This window comes from Camelus dromedarius, chromosome 30 (assembly GCF_036321535.1).
Source record: "Camelus dromedarius isolate mCamDro1 chromosome 30, mCamDro1.pat, whole genome shotgun sequence".
NCBI classification, from domain to species: Eukaryota; Metazoa; Chordata; class Mammalia; order Artiodactyla; family Camelidae; genus Camelus; species Camelus dromedarius.
This window is the reverse complement of record NC_087465.1, coordinates 699,345-720,042: the sequence shown is the minus strand read 5'-3', so window position 1 is coordinate 720,042 and position 20,698 is coordinate 699,345. Positions and strand designations below refer to the sequence as shown.

At 52.3% G+C, this 20,698-nt stretch overlaps 1 long non-coding RNA gene across 3 annotated transcripts in view; it reads right to left on the bottom strand.

Moving 5' to 3' along the window:
* LOC116149674 (uncharacterized) overlaps nt 1–20,698 on the bottom strand; it is a 37,364-nt gene that overhangs the window by 13,431 nt on the left and 3,235 nt on the right. Inside the window, exons 2-4 of one of the 3 annotated variants that reach the window (XR_010378462.1) lie at nt 20,048–20,214; nt 13,794–13,960; nt 13,333–13,695 (exon numbers count right to left, since the gene is read on the bottom strand). This is a non-coding gene — a long non-coding RNA (uncharacterized LOC116149674). Of the gene's footprint in view, nt 1–13,332; nt 13,961–20,047; nt 20,215–20,698 lie in introns of those variants that run through there. The other 2 variants (XR_010378461.1, XR_010378463.1) reach the window with 2 other exon arrangements.

Here is a 20,698-nt window from a genome sequence, read left to right as displayed (position 1 = left end):
CTACATATAAAAGAGATAAACAACAGTGGCCTATAATGAAAAAGAATAGGAAGAAAATTAAAATCTTAAAAACATTCAAGTGTCTTTGAAAACGTACATACACGCCTTTTCCACTGTTTGGACAGGACGGTGCTTTGTGCCAAGTCAGCTTTACGCTCCCATCTGGAGGTGTTTGTTTGTCTTTCCTTTGGTGCCTTAACAATTGTCCCACAAGTCCCTCCCAGATACACTGCTGGCTCTCATCTAAATAATTAAGGTGCTGATAAGAATTAACAGAGCAAAGATAAAAGGCCACCATTTGTTGCTTGAGGAAGAGAGCGGGGAGGAGGAACCAGCCACGGGAGTGAGTAATGTCGCTGAACCCGGGGTTTTGAAGTCAGAGCCTCCAAGGAGGGTGCAGACACTCCTCAACGTCCATGAGCCACATGCACACTTCACAGAGACCTCCACTGATGGAGAATATTCTCCTGCTGTAAAACGACCCGCAGAAAAACACCACGAGCCTTCTTATGAATGAGCCCAGTGCCCGCGGTCCCAGGGGCTGTGAAATAAAAAATAAATAGATGGAATTGAATAAACACATAAATGTCGAGCAACCTGGCTTCGCCTTAAACAACTTTTCCTTGTGTGAAAACTTTCAGAAAGGATCTGCTGTGAAGTTTACGTGAGCGCTCGCCCGCCGGGCGGTTCTGTAACATTTTAACCGACAGTTACATGGAATGGGGACTGCGTCCAGTTACAGAAAGTCCCCAGGGCCGTGTGCTCCCACGCCATCCTCAGGTGCACACACACAGGTGCACACACACACACATGCACGCACACACATGCATGCACACACTATATATACTTAAAAACTTAAGTGTACTGAAACACTGATGAGAATTCAGAAGCATCTCTCCCGCCCCTCTTGGTTTTTAAGCCCTGATGCGTGTTTAGACACACAACAGGCACTATTTACTCCAGGCTGGCAGACCCGCAGGGATGGGGGCCCTGCCTGCAAACCGAGGATGGGGAAGAGTTACAGATAAAATACGACTTGATCCAAACCCTTGCCCATAGCAGACGCCGAAGCCAAACCAAAACTGCTTTGAAGGGCATAGTAAGAAGAAACTGGGCTAACTGTGGGTTTTGCTGCTTTTAAACGATGGTTAGCCTGCACGTCTGCCCTTCTGAGTCCCTGTCATAGCGAGGCGCTGCAGGAGGCCCAGGCCACCCAGAGCTGCCCGGGAACGCTCGCGAGTGCCCACTGCACACCATGCACAGGCCGCCCACACGCAGCGCCTCGGGGGTGCCTGATGCGGGATGCCTCCAGCCCCGGCGGGACAGGGCGCAGCGTTCCGCCTACGACGCCGGTAGGGGAGTGGGCTTCCCACATTCCCTGTGCTTTCCAGTTCCCTCTCTTATAGAAAAGGGTCTTAGCGCACGGCCCTCTTCTCTGAGAAGTCTGTGGCCACAGTTACAAATAATGAGCTCTTTGCCACGACGAGCGTTTTGTGGGAATCCATGGCTGGCCAGGGCCCCATCCACCACCCTCAGAAGCACTGAGGGGTCAGCAGAGGGACGGGGCCTCCATCAGGGAAACGGAAGCTCAGCACAGCGCTGGCAGAGTGTGACGGTCACTCCCAGGCGCCTCCACACCGTGTCCGTGAGGTTGGGGCACTCACAGCCCCAAGGACCAACCCGGCTCTGGGACGGCGAAGCATCGCTGGGCCCAGCGGGCATCTGACGGCCACCCGCCGGCACCCAGAGCAGGGGTCACACTGGCCCAAAGCCTCCCCTTCCCTTAAACGATAGTAAGTGAATTAATGTAATGGAACAGTTATTTGGACAGTGCAGATCCACAAAGTCGCCCCTGTCAAAAGCGAGGCTTTGGGGAACAAAGACGGTTCTGTGTTTAAATTCTCTTCAGCGCCAGCCCTGCCCTCACCAGTCCAGCGAGGCTGTTGGACTGACCACGGCGACACTTCCCCGTCAACCCGCTCACCCCACGAAGCCGCGGCAGGGGCGGCCCTTCTCAGCACCAGACCCTCCTCGCCCCCCTCACAGGTGGCATTTTGGAAAGCCAGCCTCCTGTCACAAACTCCACGACTTACCCACTGTGACACGTGGAATCTGAATAGCCTCTGAGCTATTAAGGAAATCCAACTTGTAACTAAAAGCAGCCCCAGAAGGCAATCTCCAGGCCCAGTTAGTTTCCCGGAAGAATGCTACCAAACCGTCACAGAAGAATTAACACTAATTGTACAAAGTCTACCAGAGAAAATAGAAGAGGAAAATGTCCTTTCCAACTCATTCACTGGAATCAAAGCCAGACAGAATCGTGCAACAAAAGAACAGAACAGACTGACATCCTTCAAGGATACAGACTCAAAATCCTTAACAAAATTGTCATAAATAAAATCAAAATTACATAAAATGAATTATAGACCACAATCCACTGTGGAGGCAAGGCTGGTTCAATACTTGAAAACAGATCTAGATTATACACCATATGAACAATCTAACGAAGGAAAATCACGTGGCCGTATTAACTGATGCAAAAAGAAGGATCTGATAAAATTTGACATCCAACCATGATAAAACCTCTCTGAACTCTAGGGGCACAGGAAAGCTCCTTCAATTTCATCAGGAGCATCTGCAAAGATCCTAGAGCCATCAGCGTCCTGATGGGAAAAGACAGTCTCCCCGTAAGTCAGAGACCAGGGCAGGGGGCCCACTCTCACCACCTGGTTCAGCAGAGCTCAGGGAGTTCTCACTGAAATAAGGCCAGGATGGAAAAGAAAAAGCCCCAGGTTGGAAAGGAAAAAATTAAAGATGTCCCTAGGTACAGATGACAGGGTTGTCTGCTTGTAAAATCTCAAACAATCTACCAGAAAACCCTTGGACATCCACGAATCCAACCAGTTTGCAGGACACAAGATGGACATGCAAAGTCAGCTGCATTTCCTCATACTGACAATGACCACATGGACAGCACAATTACAAAGAGAGAACAACTTTCAAAGCACGCCCTTTGTGCCAAACCGAGAAGGCTCTTACAAGAGAAACCTAAGATCTAAAAAGCGGAGACGCACCTGGTTCACACATCAGAGGACTCAAGCTTTAAAGGTCCCAAATTGCCCCAGATCAGTGTATATGTTTCTCATGCTTCCTATCAAAGTTCCAGGAACATTTTTTTGTAGATATAGACTGGGTTATTTTTAAATGTACATAGAAAGGCAAAACAAAGACACTAGCCAAAAAAAAAAAAATACACTTGCTAAAACAATTTTGTAACTCCCAAAACTCCACAGTGAAAAAACAAAAACGCTTTCATTAGAGAACAGGTAAAGGACAGGAGCAGAAGTCTCACAGAGGAGGGAGTGCAGGTGGAACACAAGGGCACGAAAAGATGTCCTAACGTTACCCGTCATCAGGGGAATGCAGATTAAAACCACAAGGAGATGTGCCCCTCTACACCTGTCAGAATGGTTAAAATGAAGACCAATGACAGTGCCGAATGCTGGCAAGGACGCAGAGAAACTGCTCCCATGCTGACAGCAGACAGGGACGCACAGGGAACATCTACCCTCGCACACGGTCGGCAGCTTCTTGAAATGACAAAACTGCACTGATGGAGAACAGATTCATGCTTGCCAGGACTTGAGGACGAAGCAGGGCCAGGAATGTGGGCCGAGCAGAGAAAGGCAACAGGAGGGACGTCTGCGGTGACGGAGACGCTCCGTGTCTGGACGGTCTCTGCGTCCTGGTGGCGATGTTGTGCTACAGTGTTGCGAGATGTAGCGCTGGAGGAACTGACGACAGGGCCCCCATCCTCCACGCTGTTTCTCATCACTGCCTGTGAATCTCCACTTATTTCAAAGCAAAGATTTTCATTTAATTAAAAAATGGTATTCTGCCCTGGTGCAAATCCTTCAGACTCAGCTTCATGGAGTAACCTTGGCCAGGACCTTGGCAACAAGCATCAGTGGTGTTCTCTGAGTCATTACGGACGCTTCTGTCTGCAAGTCCATAGAACCCCTGAGTCAGTCCCCAGACGAGGAGGACCTCGGAGGCGAGGTGCACAGACACTGCAGGGATATACTGAGATGTGGGTTCCTTCCACTTGACGTTCCTCAGTATGTCTGTGACGACATTCAGCCTCAGCCGTCAGATCCAGAGGGACACGAGGGCTGCTGCGTCCTGTCCCACCCCCACCCCCAACCTGGTCCTTCTCTTGGAGAAAAACTCCTGCTTCCAGACGCGATTCCCCCACCCCACCAGCAAGCTCCCTCCTTATCTTACTGGCCAACGTGGGTGGCGAGCCCTCTCCCCACAAGGCTGGTGGTCCACTATCCAAGCTGTCAAGCGGGTGTGTGCAGACTGGACCGTTTCGGTCCCGGTTGCCATGCTGACACCTGCAGGATCTGTGGCAACACCCCCTCACTCCTGGTACCGATACACTGACAATTCGTGTCCTCCCTTCTCTTCTCTTTGTAGGTCTTGCTAGAGGTTTGTCAGTTTCGTTGATCTTCCCAAAGAAAAGGCTTCTTGCTTCATGGTTTTCTCTGTTGTTTCTGTGCTTCTAACTCCACTGACTTCTGTCTCTTCTGTCTGTTTCCTTCCTTCTGTTCGCTTTGTGTTTACTTTTCCGGGTTCTCGAGCGGAAGCTTAGATCATTGACTTGGACATTCCCCTCTTTTCTGACATAAGCATTTAGCGCTACACACGCCCACACGTTGTAATATGTGGCATTTTCATTTTCGTTCAGTTCGGTGGACGCTTCATTTCTCCTGAGACTTCCTCTCTGACCCACGGGACGTTTAAAAGTGCGCTGGTTAGTTTCCAAGTGTTTGCGGAGACCTTTCCATTTCTGATTTCCAGTCTGGTTCCACTGTGGGCAGCAAACATTCTGTATGATTTTACCTCCGCTCCACTCACCGGTTTTGTCTTCCGGCCCAGGATACGGTCTCCCTCGCTGTGCTGACTAGATCCTGCGGGTTGGTGGTGGTGCTGCGTTCAGGGTCTGCTCCCCCACTGATGCAGCCCTGTTGTTTGGTGCACACACGTGTGGGATTGCTACGTCCTCCCGGTGGCCTGACCCTCGTGTCATAATGTCACAGGTCATTTTTTTTGCTTTGAAATCTACATTAGCTGGTATGAATATAGATTTGACAGCTCCTTTCTTTTGATTAATGTTCGCATGATACATCTTTTTTCCTTCTGTCTACCTATATCATCGATTTGAAATGAGTTTCTTATAGGCAGTATATCATTAAGTCATTTAAAAAAAATCACTGCCAATCTCTTTTAGTTCATGCACTGAGATCATGTAAGTTTAACATAATTACTGAATTGTTAAAGCTTAAGACTGTCACTTTATTTGTTTCTGTTTATTCTGGTTTTCCCTTCTCTTGTTTTCCCTGTTCTTCCATCCGGTGGCTCACTTAAACCCATTTTTAGAATTCCAATGGCAGCGCACCCTTTTGAACGCCCTCCCAGTGACGGGTGTACAGAAATTCCCACAGTCTCCTGGGGCAGCCAGTTTACATTTGAGTGAAGTGTAGAAAGGCTGGGTCCCTTTTCTATACCTTTATCCTCCGTCACTAAGAGTATTATTGTCTTAAGTATTTCTGCTTCTCACTTAAAGCTGTATCGAGAAGTTTTATAACTTTTGCTCAAACTGTCAAGCATAACTTAAACAAGTCAATAAGAGAAGGAAAACACACTGGATTTTCCACACTTTCACTCTTCCTCCTCCGTCCTGGCCTGTCCCTGGTCCCCCAGGGGCTCCAAGTACTCAGTGCTCGAGCTTTCGTTAGTCGCTCTGGCCCCCCTAGCCGGGCTCCCCTCTCGGTGTCTGCTGGCGTGGGTGGGTTTGGGCAGAATCAGTGGTTACTGTCGAAAAGCTCTCTGTCCTGCCAAGCTCCCCTCGCTGGTCCTTGTCTGCACCTCCAGATTCCGGATTGTCCTACCCCCAGTCTGTGGTACGAGAAGGAGAGAAACCAGGGCACCTACTCCGCTCTGCTCACAGGTGCCGGGTCCCCACCCGACCTGCAGTCCCCACACTTCAGAGTCTCCTTCTGTGTGTTAGCTGTTCGATGCCCACTGATTTCAGCCTCATGCACCCCATGGGAGGAAAAGGAGTCTAACTCATCCTCCCAAGAGCAGAAGTGCGGCTGTGACAGCCCAGCCTCTGCAGCCAACACCGGGGATGACGAAGACACTTCCCTCCTTCCATGCGGCTCAGCGTGGGAGGGGCCCTGACACTGTCCCCAGCTCACAGCCGCCACTCACCCCCCGTCCCGTCCACTGTCCTTTTGTCAAGATGGGGACAGGGTTTTGGTTTAGCTTTTTGATTGTTTGGTTTAGTTTGCTGTTTTTCAAACAAGGGTCACAGCATTTCTGAGCAGTAAAGACTCAATGTTTTCCCAGTTGTAGAGTGAATTCCCAATTTTTTTGAATGAAGCTGAGAGGCATCACATAAATAGGTCAATAATTCAACCAGACTACCCTAAACAAGTAACCCTAGTTCATTAATAGCTCAGTCCAGCTCCCCCAGACAAGAAAGTCACATAAACAACAGGCAAATAAGCAAGGAGAACGTGAATAAATAAGTGGAGTCCTTGAGCTGAGGTGCCCTGGGCCTGGGGTCCCCAGCTACCAGCCAGCACCACAGGCCACGCGCCTGGCTGGGGCTGCCTCTGCTGCCTCCTTCACTGCCGCCTGCGTGTCCGAGGGCAGGATAAGTTACTTGTTTTTTCACTAAAATGTGACTAGTGAACGTCTTGTATTATTCACATCTCATAACAAGAGGCTCCCACCAGAGACACAGACTCCTCCCACTGCACAGGTGAGAGAAACATCCAGCACAGGTGACAGGTGCCTCCTCATCTCACCAGATTAGGAGAACTCAGCTTAACAGAGATGTTTGTGGTACTCAAGGTGCTAGACTCCACAGAGAATTTTTTAATTGAGGCCCCTCGGGGAAGCAGGATAGACTCCCGGGGGCCTTGCTGACTGAGCCATGAAAGTGCCTGGCCCCTCGTGCAGGTCCTGGGACCGGGGTTCACACTCCACGGGGCTCGGTGCCTCATCACAAAGGGAGGACACTCGGGCTGGACGACGACTCCTGTGCCTCTTTCCGTCCGGGCGCCTGTTCCTCAGGGCCACTCGGAACGTCGAGATCCACCAGAACCAGTGCTCCCGGGAACCGCCCATCCCGGGAGGCTTCCCCGCGCATCAAGCGGACTCTGCCGGGTCAGGGGTGGGGCCCGACGATGCCGAGGAGCCGGGGGCTATGAGCGCAGGTCCCGCGACGCCTCACCATGCAGGGCGCCCAGCCGAGCAGCCGCGGCGGCACAGACTGCAGCCTCTCCTCCGGGCACCCACAGCCGTCGGCCCAGGTTCCGTCCCCACGCGGGCGCACCTGCAGAGGCCCTGCGGCGCCCCCCCCGCCAGGCCCGAGCGGTGGCCGTGGCGCACGCGCCGTGCTCGGGGCCCGCATCCTCCCCTGCGCGGGGGTCCAGCCTGGACCAGGCTGAGGGCCCGGGAGGGCGGCGCGGCCGGCCGGCCGGCCGTGACAAGGCCCCGCCCGCGGAGCCGGGGCCAGTGCGGGGCGGCGGGCAGGACGGCCCCGAGCTCGGCGTTCTCCAGCGAGGCCGGGTGGCCGGGCCGGGCCGGGCCGGGCCGCCAGGCGCCCGCTGCCCGGACTGCGGAGAGCCGTCCAGGGAGCGCGCGCCTCCGAAGGCCACGCCGAGCTTCCCAGGCCGGGCGTGGGTGGGAGCGCCTCCTTCCTCCCCTGGGCCCCGCGGGGGCGCCGCACGCCCCTCCCGCCGCGGCAGGAACCCCCGCGCAGACAGCCAGTCTGCGGCCGGCGGCCCCACAGAGGGCCGCTCTGTTCCCGGGCCCGAGGCGCGCTCCGGCCTTCAGGGCGCGCTGGGAGGAGGGCCTGAAAGCCGTGTTTTTTTTCCCTAGAATACACAGCGCTCTTCTCTCCTCAGGGGTGCAGGGACAACGGGCCCTGAGCAGACTGCCAAGCGCAGCCGAGTCAGAAAGAACATTCATCTCCCGGGGCCGGGGCGGCTGGGCCGGGGCTCCGGACGGACTCCGAATACTTCAATAAATCATAATGAAAGATTAAAATAAGACCGCGTTTGCTAAACACGTCTGGAAGGAGGCTCTCGGGCGGCTATTTTTTTCCTACCAACTGCTGCTGGGAGAGTCCACGGGGTTCTTTGAATCCAACAGAAAATGTGTTTGTTTGAGGTGGGAGACGGAAAAAAGCAGTTTGTGCTTGGAGTCTCGGTTTACATGGGGTTTTGAGGTCAAAGGAAATTCAGTTGGTAAATCTAAGTGTGTATGTTGTATTAAGTGTAAAAAAACAGCAATAAAAAAACCAACCAAGAATACTTCTCCAGGACATGTGAGTTCTTATAACAAAAACGGCTACTGACAGGTACCCCGTCATTTGTTTTCCCTTTCACTGAAGTATCAGAATCAATTTCCTTAAAAAATCTATGAAAAAAGCCATCTTTCTTTTAGGAAATAATGAAACTCGCTTGTGAGCACTGTTGACCACCATGGACACAGAAGCCTGGAGCTGGCCGAGGACACAGGAGACACCCCAGGTCGCGGCGCCCTTCTCCAGAAGCAAGCATTCCCAGTTTGTTTGGAGCAGGAGGTGAACAGAGTGAGAGCAGAGGCCCCTCTAGCCTGGCAGCCGTCCCTCCGTCCCTCCGTCCCTCCATCCCTCTGTGAAGCTGGCCCAGCTTCCCGGGGCCCCGGGGTATCGCCCACCTGCACCACCACCTCTGTTTGCAGCCCAGGCCCCGCCACTGCCTCTGAGTCAAGACCAGGACCGGGGCTCTTCCCTCCACTGTCTGTGCCCCGCTCCCTTTAGGAGCTGAATCGTGTCCCCTAAACAGTCATGTCCTAGTCCTACCAGCCAGGACCTCAGAAGGGGACTGTTATCTGGAGATGGGGTCCTTAAAGAGGTAATTATGGTAAAATGAGGTCACTGGGTGGGTCCTAACAAAATGAGTGGTGTCCGTGTAGGAAAAAGAGATTTGGACCCAGACACCCACACCATGGGAGGACGCACTGAGAAGACAGCCATCCCAGCCCAGGAGAGACCAGCCCTGTTGGCACCTTCTTCTGGGACGCTCCCTCCAGAGCTGCAGGGACAGACATCTGTGCTGCACTGTCACTGTCACCCTGGCAAACGATCACATCCTCTCCTGCTCCGTGACACATGGCTCCAGGCCGCCAAAAAGAGGCGTCAAAACTCGTTCATTGGTGAGTCAGTTTGCTGTATATAATGCATAATAATGTAAACTGTGCAGTGGCGTGTGTGCAATGACACTGTGTACAATACATTTAGATGCTATGAATTAATACATTAATATACTGTATAATTAATGTATAATATATTACATAACATATTCTATACTGTAGTGTAACAATGCATTCTATGTGATACAGATAGACTTGCACATTGTGGGACACAATATGCATTACACGGCATAATATTAAATGTATACAAAAACGAAGTATGAGCGTGAACAGAGCTCCTATTTTATGCAAACCATGAAAATGTACTCGGTTCTAAAAACTTTCCAAAAGTAAGATGCTTATAAAATACTTCAAATAAAAACTGTAAAAATCAAGCTGCCTCCACTGGACTTGCACTTCTGGGAAGATGTAAGGGACACGTTTTCTTCCTGCTAAGTATGAACAAAGGCAGCGAAGAGTCTCTACACACGAACAGAAAGGCAGAGAGGAGAAGGCAGACAGCGGAGACCTCAGGACCCAAGGGGAAATGGGGGTGAAGTCCTTGGGTTTCTTTTTGCCTTACATCCCAGCCCCGGAGCTGCAGATCCCGGCCACCCAGGAGTGCAAACAGGCGCGAGCCGGAAAAGCCCCCAGAGAAGCCTGCGGTCTCAGCACAGGACCAGGAGAGGGGCAGCCGGACAGCACGGGAACGTCTAGACAACGCCCGCTGCGCTCCCTCCAAACCTCCAAGGGAAACCGCGGCCCTGGCCCCACCAGCAAGGGCCGAGCAAGGGGGGACCTGCTCCCCAGGCCATCCAAGTGCAAAGAGTTGCCCCGGACGCCTGGCCAGGGTGTGTCGCAAAAGGCCGGGGAGTGGGTGGGCTGAGAACTCATCCCCAACGGGGGCATGGAGACCCCTCCTCCCTGAGGTAAGGAGGAGTCCCTCCGACTCCCTATGGAGTGATGTCAAACTTTCATCACCCCAGGCAGTGACAGCATAGTCCGAGCAGGGAGCAGTGACACGGCACCCCTCTCCATCCAGCCAGGGTGGAGGCCAGAAGCCCCACTCCCACCCAGCAGCATGAGAAGCCCTTCCTCCCGCAGGTGCCAATCAAGTCCAGAGGGCGGCCCTGGGCTTCTAGCTCACCTGGCAGGGACCAGGCCGAGGCCCCTTACCCCTGCTGGAGTGATGTGAGAGGAAGTCAGATAAAAATAGTTTTCATGAACTTGCAGATTCTCATTATGTAATACCTAACATGTCCAAATTTCAGCTGAAAATCACTCATCCTACTGAGAATCAGGAACATCTCAACCTGAACACAAAATAAGACAGTCTACAGACAGCAGCACCACCACGCCAGCACGCGGGGATTATGTGGCAAGGGTTTTACAGCAACCATCAGAAACGTGCTTCAGTGAGTAATTACAAACACACTTGAAACAAATAAAAGAACAGAAAGTCTTAGCAAACAGAAGATACAAAGGGAAACAAAAGGAAATTTAGAACAGAAAAGTAAAATAATTGAAATTTTTTTAAACTCAGTACACAGACTCAACAACATGAAGACAGAGGAAGAATCCATGAGCAGGACAACAGAAATTACCCAGTCAAGACAGTGAGAAGAAAAATTAGGAAGGGGGGAAGAAAAACGGACGTCACAGGCCCTGCAGGTGGGAAAAAACCTCGCATTCATGGCAAGAGTCCCTGGAAGAACGGGGGACGAGAGCGAGTCTGAAAAACTATTCAATGAAATGATGACTAAAAAATCTCCAAATTTGGCAAAAGACATAATCCTAAAGATTCAAGAAGCTGAGAAAATGCCAAACAGGATAAACTCAAAGACATCCATTCCAGAAAACATCACGGCCAAGTGACGAAAATATGAGAACAAAGAGAAAAATCTTGAAAATAGCTGCAGGAAAGAATACCTTTTCTCTGCGGGAAACACAGTCTGAAGGGGAGTGAGTTCTCTCCAGGAATTAGAGTCCACAGCACTCTTGACACAGCGGAAGAAACGCGCTGTTAATGCAGCCCCCGTATGCGTAAGACACCTTCCAGGAAGACGGGAATTCAGGACTTCCTCAGGCGAAGAAAAAAGAGGAAGTTACTGCTCACAGACCTAGCCTGACCGAGGAGCTGGACGAAGTTCTCCGGGCAGAAAGAAGGCTCTAGAAGAAGAGCCTTGGGCAGCAGGAAGTGAGAACAACGGAAAGAGTAAAACCACGTGTCCAGGCGATGCGCTGCGCCTCGCCTGCTGAGTTCTCTAAATTACTCTTAGTGGTTGAAACAAAAGCTGCAACACTTTCTGATGCGGCTCTCAAAGTACGTGGAGGGAAGATTTAAGACAATTGTATTTTAAGCGAGGTTATAAATGGGGCAGAGAGGGAGGAGGAGTCTCCAAATGTTACTCAAAGTGGAAAATATTGGCACCAGGAGCCTGTGGTTAAAACAACAACAACTTCTATAAAGAAAGAGATACATTTAAAAACACAGAGATAAATCCAAATGGAAGTCAAAAAAAAGTGTTCAACTAACCCAGAGAAAGCCATGAAAAAAGACACAGAGAAAAGAAAATAAACAAACAGAAAAGGAAAATAAAATGGTAGCTTTAAGGCATAACAATGAATAATTTCATGAAATGCAGTGGTCTAAATACATCATTTAAAAGACAAAGATTGGCCCAGTGGGTTGAAAATTATGACACAACTACATATTGCCAACAAGAAACGATACAGAAAAAGACATACCATGCAAACATTAATTAAAAGAGATAAGAGAGTTATATTAACATCAGATAAAGCAGACTTCCAGCAAAAAAAAAAAAAAAATTACCAATGACATTATGATACGAGGGTCAGGCCACCGGGAGGACGTAGCAATCCCACACGTGTGTGCACCAAACAACAGGGCTGCATCAGTGGGGGAGCAGACCCTGAACGCAGCACCACCACCAACCCGCAGGATCTAGTCAGCACAGCGAGGGAGACCGTATCCTGGGCCGGAAGACAAAACCGGTGAGTGGAGCGGAGGTAAAATCATACAGAATGTTTGCTGCCCACAGTGGAACCAGACTGGAAATCAGAAATGGAAAGGTCTCCGCAAACACTTGGAAACTAACCAGCGCACTTTTAAACGTCCCGTGGGTCAGAGGGGAAGTCTCAGGAGAAATGAAGCGTCCACTGAACTGAACGAAAATGAAAATGCCACATATTACAACGTGTGGGGCGTGTGTAGCGCTAAATGCTTATGTCAGAAAAGAGGGGAATGTCCAAGTCAATGATCTAAGCTTCCGCTCGAGAACCCGGAAAAGTAAACACAAAGCGAACAGAAGGAAGGAAACAGACAGAAGAGACAGAAGTCAGTGGAGTTAGAAGCACAGAAACAACAGAGAAAACCATGAAGCAAGAAGCCTTTTCTTTGGGAAGATCAACGAAACTGACAAACCTCTAGCAAGACCTACAAAGAGAAGAGAAGGGAGGACACGAATTGTCAGTGTATCGGTACCAGGAGTGAGGGGGTGTTGCCACAGATCCTGCAGGTGTCAGCATGGCAACCGGGACCGAAACGGTCCAGTCTGCACACACCCGCTTGACAGCTTGGATGAGTGGACCAATTCCTTGAAAAGCACAAACTCCCACGACTTACCCTCTGACACGTGGACTCTGAATAGCCTCTGAGCTATTAAGGAAATCCAACTTGTAACTAAAAGCAACCCCAGAACGTAATCTCCAGGCCCAGTTAGTTTCCTGGAAGAACGCTACCAAACCATCATAGAGGAATTAACATTAATTGTATAATTCTAGAAAATTCTAGAATTGTCTATTCTAGAAAAATAGAAGCACCAAGTCACTCCCACCAAGTGTGAGCCACTGCCAGGGGCCAAGAAGACCCGGAGTCTCCCAGCATCTGGAAGGGCCGTGCTGGGCCTCTCGAATGAGTGACACAGCCGCAGAAAGCAGAGAACGGAGGAAATAATTAATACAGATTCTGACAAGCACACCAACGTGCACATGGGAAGGACACTGGGGGGGACCCAGGACCGGCAGGGGTACAACGTGAAGGACAACTCTGGGTCACAATAAACTTCAACGTGCTTTACTGCCAGACCCTCCGAGGAATTGCACAATCAAGGGATCTGAACTGTTAAGAGGCTGGAAGATGTTCGTGAACAACCGAGTCTGTTTTGCAGTGAACGTGCTGATTTGCATGTAAGAATAACTGAACACAGAAACATGTCTTTAATGTGCTGTGTCGCCCCAAGCCCTGGGTGTGTTATCCATTTTAAGCAAATGATTCTTCACGTGCTTTACAAACGTAATTACAGCTGCACTAGGATGTGTGACGTGGAGCAGTCGGACTTGATGAGGTTTTGCTATAAACACGGATGAACTTCCGATGATTGGAAAAAAAAGATGATTCCTTGCCATGAAGTGAGGTCAAGCCTAAAACAGAATAGAAAGTGTGATAAAGCAAAGTCATCAAGGGTTCACAAGTACACAAGTGTACAAACAGGTGTTCACGTCTCAGACCTAGGCCCCACCTTGAACGTCTCCGGCAGGAAGACGTCTGCTTGACCACACACATAGTAACGCAAACTGAACCTGCCCTCGGCCAGGAAGTCGAAGCCTCTGCAGAGCAGACGCGGAGCAGGACCGGGGCTCCAATCACAGCGTCTCCATGTCTGCTGGAAACACTCAGCCTTCAGGCCTGTGGAAACCGCATTCTCTTTACCAAAAAGCACTGTTCACATCCATCTTCCAGAGGAAATAGCTTTCCAAGGACTGCAGGCCGATAAGAAATGGCGAGTGAAAAATGAAGCGCCAGTGTCAGAGGACAAATGGTCCCTGGGGACGGGAGAGCCAGTGAAATCGGGACTGGAGTTCTGCCAGCAAATGCACGCCTGCCAAAAACAGCCCACGCGTGTGCAAGCATGTGCACACAGGCACACCCATGTGGCACACACAGCCACCAGGCCGTTTGGAAAGGAAACAAAGATGCTCTGAAGTCAAACTCCACCCCTGCTCCCGATGTTGAGCAACTTAACCTCTCTGAGCCTCGGTTTCCCCAAATGAACAGAGCAGGTGACAGCCACTGCCCAGGGCTCGAGCGAGGTCGGACGGGCTGACAGAGAAAATGCTCAGAGCAGCACCCGGCTCGGAGCAAGTCCTCGGTGGCTTGGCTTATTCTTAAAAGCAAGGTGTAGATTCTTCACTGCCACCTTTCTGGTGTCTGCCCTCCAGCTCCAACTTTTACCTGTTAAAACAAGCTTCCCTGATTACAAATGCTGGCAAACTCCAGTTCATCAAGCTCAAAATTCGTTCTTGGGACAAATCTTTGTCCCTAACCGTCCTGTCCAGTGCCCCCAGCTGTGTTTTCAGCAGCTCGTTCAACACCAGCAATTCCACCGTAAAAGGGGGGGGGGGGAGCCCTCCCTTCCTGCGGGTCTCTGCCCCTGTCCCTGCCTCCGGCCTGCAGGAGCGATGCAGCAATGCAGGGGACCGCTCACAGCCCCAAGGCTCCTCTTGGAAAAGCACCAGCTATTTTTGAAACAAAGTACTTCCTCAGGACCGAGAAAGTCCATATTAGTCAAAGCACGGGCCCGCGTCCTTGTTCTTCCTCTGCGATCTCTTTCCTGGTTATTTTTAGTAGTTCCTTTCCCCAACCCGCCCACGAAAGTGAGGAAGCGGGGCGCGTTCCCAGGGCGACTCTGGGACTCCTGGTCCCTGCGGCTCCAGCCGGGATCCGAGGCCACAGGGCCCCCGGGAGGCTCAGGACCTGCCCGAGGCCTGCGTGGACCCTGAGTCACGTGGCAGGCAGACCCCAGTCTCAGGGCCCAGCCCAGGGCCTGTGAGCCCTAAAACCCGGGGGCCAGTGGCGGAGCCAGCAGTGCGCTCCCGCCCGGCTCCCAGCCGCACGGCCCCTGTTGTGTAACACCCGCTCCGGGCCCTATTTCCCATCATTCCTAGAGATTTCCTAACATACTTAGCCAAGACCCACCAGAGCGCGTCCTGGCAGCGCCAGTGGGGCCACAGGACTCGCTCACCAGGCCCCCCACCCAGGCCTCTGCCCTCGAGGCCTCTCCCCGGCAGCGGGGCTTCAGGAAGGTGCCCAGCACCCCTCCACGCCCCTCCCCCCGTAAGAGGGGGACACGGCCTGGGGGTGGGGTCTGAGCTCCCTCCCTTTGGGGGAGAGGTCACCCTGTGCCGGAAGCGCCAGGCCCACTGCGTCCCAGAAGACCCCCAGAGGGATGCAGAGCCAGGCGGAGATCACCAGCCACAGACCTGAGAGCTGAGGCTGGCTGTGGTTCTGGGCCGCGGGGACGGGTGACTTGTCCACGGACAGGGCAGCACCACCCTGCTGCAGCTCCACAGCCCCGGGCCGCGTCCCCCCAGGCCCGTGCCTCTGACCGCCTGCTCCCTAGTCCGGCAGTGCCCCCGTGTCTTCCACATGGGGCCTCCTCCCTGACCCCCCGCCCGCGTCAGTATCAGGATCCCACAGGGTGCACTTGACATGTGAGTCGTTTGCAGTGTCTCCCGCAGGTGTCGTGGGTCAGGTCCCAAGCCCCATGAGCACCCCGAGCTGGCAGAGACCTGATGACAAGCTGGTGGATTAAAACAGGTGAGGCTGTTTCTCTCATCTCCCAGGTGAGCTTTCCAGGCCACAGGTCGCTCTGCTCCAGGACACCCTTCCGAGACTTGGGTTCCTCCATCTGAATTCTCCGCCATCCCCTGCAGAGTCGAGTCCAGTGGCAGGAAGCCTCTCTATCCCGTCTCATGGGAGGGGAGACACGAACCCCCTCAGGGACCTTAAGTCACAGACCCCAAGGTGGCACAAACATGGCCACTCCTACCACCAGGGAAGGCTGAGGCCAGGGTCTGTCCAGCTGCACACCTGTCACCACAGGGAGGCCAAAAACAAGTCTTGGCCACCATTCCATTGAAATGGACAGATTTCCCAGGAATTGTTCTTAAGGAACTTGTATTCAGATGGCTAAGGCTGGAGCTAACAGTAAAAAGGAGATGAGTGACGAGCACGCACCGTGCTCTGGGAGGCCCCGGGCTCTGGGGGGGGGCGCGTGGGGCCCCGGGCTCTGGGGGGGCGCGATGCGGCCCCGGGCTCTGGGGGGGCGTGATGGATGGGCTGGTGGGACCCTCGGCCAGGCAGGGCCAGCAACTGACACTCACGTCCGGCAGGAAGTTGGGATGACCCAGCTGTGACGCCGGGGAGAGGGCAGCAGATGAGAGCAAGTCCTGGGTCCACCAGCCCTGCCTCTAACTGGCTGGTCTGTGCACCAATCAGTTAATCACTCTGACCGTCCGCTTCTTCCCCCAGAAGATCAGGAAATACTTTCAGACGCTATTGCTGAGGATGAAATGAGATAGTGAGTGTGCAGCCGACCGGGGGCCAGAGGCTGCAGGAGCGCGGGCCTGACCTGGCCAGACAGACGAGGCACCGGCCCAGCTCCGGGCACGTGGGGTCAGGGGGACCTGCGCATCTCTGAACGAGCCCGTGCCCTTCCCGTACGGCAGGCACACCCCTGACCACGTGGTGGGCACTTTGTGACCATCCTAGAGGCAACATTTGGATTCTTTCAGTGTTTTTTGTTTCTTACCGCTGCTGTAAATGTGAACACAGACATCACCCAGGCCGACGTCTGAGCCTCAGGGGGAAAGGAACAGGGCACGCACCCACGCAGGTCTGTCCCAAAGATGCCCCACGAAATCAGAGGCGGCAGGGGAAGGGGGCCAGCCAGGCTCGACCCATCGTCCACACCGCAGGAAAGCCGGGCCCTGCCCTGAGAGGGGGGCGGGGATTGCTCCCAGAGCCAGCTGGACAGGCCCCTCCTTCGCTGGAGCTGAGATCACACTTTGAGGTTCTCGTTAAAGAGCAATTTTTCAGCAACGGTTAAGAGAACAACCCCAAAGGCGCTTCAAAATACATTTGTTTACGGTAAGTCCTACTCCGGAGTGGCGTGGTTTTCAGGGCAAAGCCTCCCACCAGACTTGTGCCAAGCCAAGGTCAGGGCGGGACTGGCGCTCCCGGCGTCCCAGGGGCTTTCAGGGGTCCATTCCCCTTGCACTGAGTTTCTACATCACCCGGGTCTTTGCTCTCAAAAAGGACGCAGGGAAACGAGCCATTTCTCAACCTAAGTAAGGAAGGACTTGACTGCCGACTACGCGGTCATGTGGACACACAGAAGATAAAGTCATTGTGACACGTGTGTGAGAAACATCAGCGACACAAACGAGAGACTTGGAAACAAAGACCTCACTTAAGAACTTGACGCCGATTTCACGTTCATAGTCCTTTCGTTAGAGGTCACACAAGACACTGAGAATGAAGTGTGTGTACACGTATGCCTGAAACATGGTGCTGCGCAGCAGGAATGGACACCACATTGTAAACTGACTCGACTTCAATAAAAAAGGAAAAACAATACAACTATAAAGTTAAAAAAACAACAAAAAAAAGAGAGCGAGAGAGAAACACTTCAGGATCGAATTAACATAAAAGGCCCTGCAACCTGGACCAACTTTTGTTTGAAGGCAGGGTCCTCTGCCCCCTGAAAGGAGACAAGAGCTTCGTTCTCAGACTTAATTGGGATTCCAGGAGCCCTGGCTGGTCCCCGAGAGCCGCTTCCTGCCCAGCCTTGATCAACCCCAAGCAGATTTAACCTGAATCCCTCTTTGGGCTGAGACTTCCGGCCTCCTCTCCCCTGGCGAGTCCCTGCTGGCCCCGCAGCCCCCCAGCCCAGCAGGGCCCTCGCTCAGCCGCGGAGCAGCGCCTCCTGCAGAAGACCAGCCTGGTGCCTCGGGGAGCGAACGCGGTGCTGGCCTCTCTCTCACCCACAGCAGTGGTGTTGGCCTCTGCATCCTCTGAAACCAGGGTCTGTCACACTAAGTTTCATGGATCCGCTGGGCCGAACCGAACGGCTCTGCTTCAGGGGAAGGCACAGCCATCACGCAGTTCCACCGACACGGACTCAGTCGGGAGGACTTCCCACCAGCTGGCCACTCTGGGGGAAAGCATCAGAAACTGGATCCGGCTTTGTCCCTTGACCCCTCGCTTGCGGTGGAGAGGGTCAAGGGACAGCTTTAACCAGAGACGCTCGGGTTGGCCGGGGAGACGCTCACCCCAGCCAGGAACTGGTTTCACCAGGGTCCGTGGATGAGGAGGAAGAGGGTGTATCTGATGCCTCCTAAGTGCTCCCTGAACAGAGCAAATTCAAACGCTTGAAACCGGTGTCTTATCAAAGTGGAGACTCTGTTGGCTCTGACCCCCCGAGGGGAGCGAACTGTGCTCTCTGTAGTCAGTGTAAAACCCCGCGTGACACGCGCGAGAGGAAGGGAAGGCTCCGTGACTCGCCACGGAGCGCTCAAAACTGTAGGAAACCCATTATCTACAGACTGCAAGCAAACTCTGACACGCCGAGTGATGTCACCGCACCGAAGCGCTCGCTGGAGCTCTTCATTGTTCCACTGGATGTGCCTCTCGCACGGGACGTGATGTCACCTCACAGAACACAATGTGGTTCAGGGAGGCAGATGCTCAAACACAATGGAAATGGAAAAAATAGAAAACCCGCTTCCAAAGTTTCAAGGATGTCATTGAAAAGGACATGTGGATTTAAGGTAAACAAGCTGAAGGAAGTTCGATGGGCCTTTTGGAAACAGGGCTGAGGCGACTCCTCTCGCCAGGGAGAAAACGCTTCCTCCGCTCTGGCGGGAAGGCAGGGCAGGGGGACGCCCCCGTGGGACGGGGCGCGGTGACCGTCCAGAGGCTTCACGCAGGATGGCATGGAGCGTCCATCTTCTGTTTGAAGTAACACCTACAGGGCACCGAGGGGCGCGAGGAGAGGCAGCTGCAGAGTCCACAGACCGGAGAGGAGCCCTCCCGCGTGGGCTGTGACCAGGACGAGCTGTCGCCGCTGCTGAAGTGACGAAGGGGAACCTACAGCTGGCTCGCACAACCACTGTCACTTGCGTGTCCCAGGGCCGGGATGCTGGGAGGCGGGGACGGGCCCCTTCGCTTATCTGCTTTCAGAGTGCCCTGGTCAAGTGGATTTGGGGGGTACATTGTCTAGTTTTAACTGAACTAGCCCTGAAATAGAGCACAAGTAGGTTCAGGTCATTTCTTCACAGAAGCCCCGACTTGAGGGTGACCCTCACACAAAGGCACAAGCCCACGAGGAGAGGACGACAGAGCAGCCCCACCCCCTCCCACCCAACCCCCCGTCCACCATGTGACCACCTAGTCAGACCCACAAGAAGCTGGCGACAAAGAAATACACATTTATTAACTAGAGAGACGAGCCGATTCATGAGATAACAAATGAATCACTGAAGAGAAAACGAGCGAAGTGTGCACCGTGATTTAAATCCAGTGACAGCACGGCCAGTGAGACAGTCAAGCATCAGTACGCAAATACCAGTTACATTTTATGTACCATCAAAGAGCAACTGTGACCTCGAACATCACAGTTACATTAGCATCAAAAATACTTACGAACACATGTAACAAAAGATGCTCAGATGTGTAACTTTAAACCTGAACACAGTACTGAGAGACACAATGAGGACCTAACAAACGGAGAGACACACCATGTCCACGGGTCAGAAAAGCAACCCCGTTCAGTTCTACCCTGATGGCTACACAGGAGCGATGCAGCCCCAGTCAAACCTTGGCAGGATTTTTGAAACTGACAGGTTGATTCTAAAATTCACATGAAATGAAAATGATGTTAATTAGTCAAAACAACTTTGGAAAAGAACAACATTAAAGAATTCACGCTACCTGATTTGAAGATTCACTGTAAAGCTACGGGAATGAGCGCAGTGTGATGTTCCGTGAGAATGGACACAGCGATCAACGGGGCAGATTAGAGCCCAAGACGCAGCTCACACTACATGACCACTTGACAGAAACGCCAGGGTAAGTCCACGAAAGATGAACCGTCTCTCCTGCAAACCAGAGGCCCACGTGAGAAACAATGAGCACCGACCCTTTCCTCACGTGTACACGAGAATTAACTGCAGGAAACCAGAGGTCCAAATGTAAGAGATAAAACCGTAAACCATGTAAAACATACATGAAAGAAATCTTTATGGCTTTGGATCAGGCAACATATTTTTAAGCAGCACATGCAAACTATGAACTATAAAATTAAATTTTGGTAAACTGAACTTTCTCAAAACCCAAAACTTTTGCTTTCCAAAAGCCACTAGTAAAAGCATAAAGTCACCCACTGGTATCCGATAACAGCATTCCATCCATAATACATAAAGAATACTTACAACCTAATATTAAGAAGACATTCGGGGGAAGGTATAGCTCAGAGGTAGAGTGCATGCCTGGCATGCACGAGGTCCTAGGTTCAATCCCCAGCACCTCCATCAAAAATAAGTAAATAAATAAGTAGACCCATTTACCTCCCCCCAGAAAACA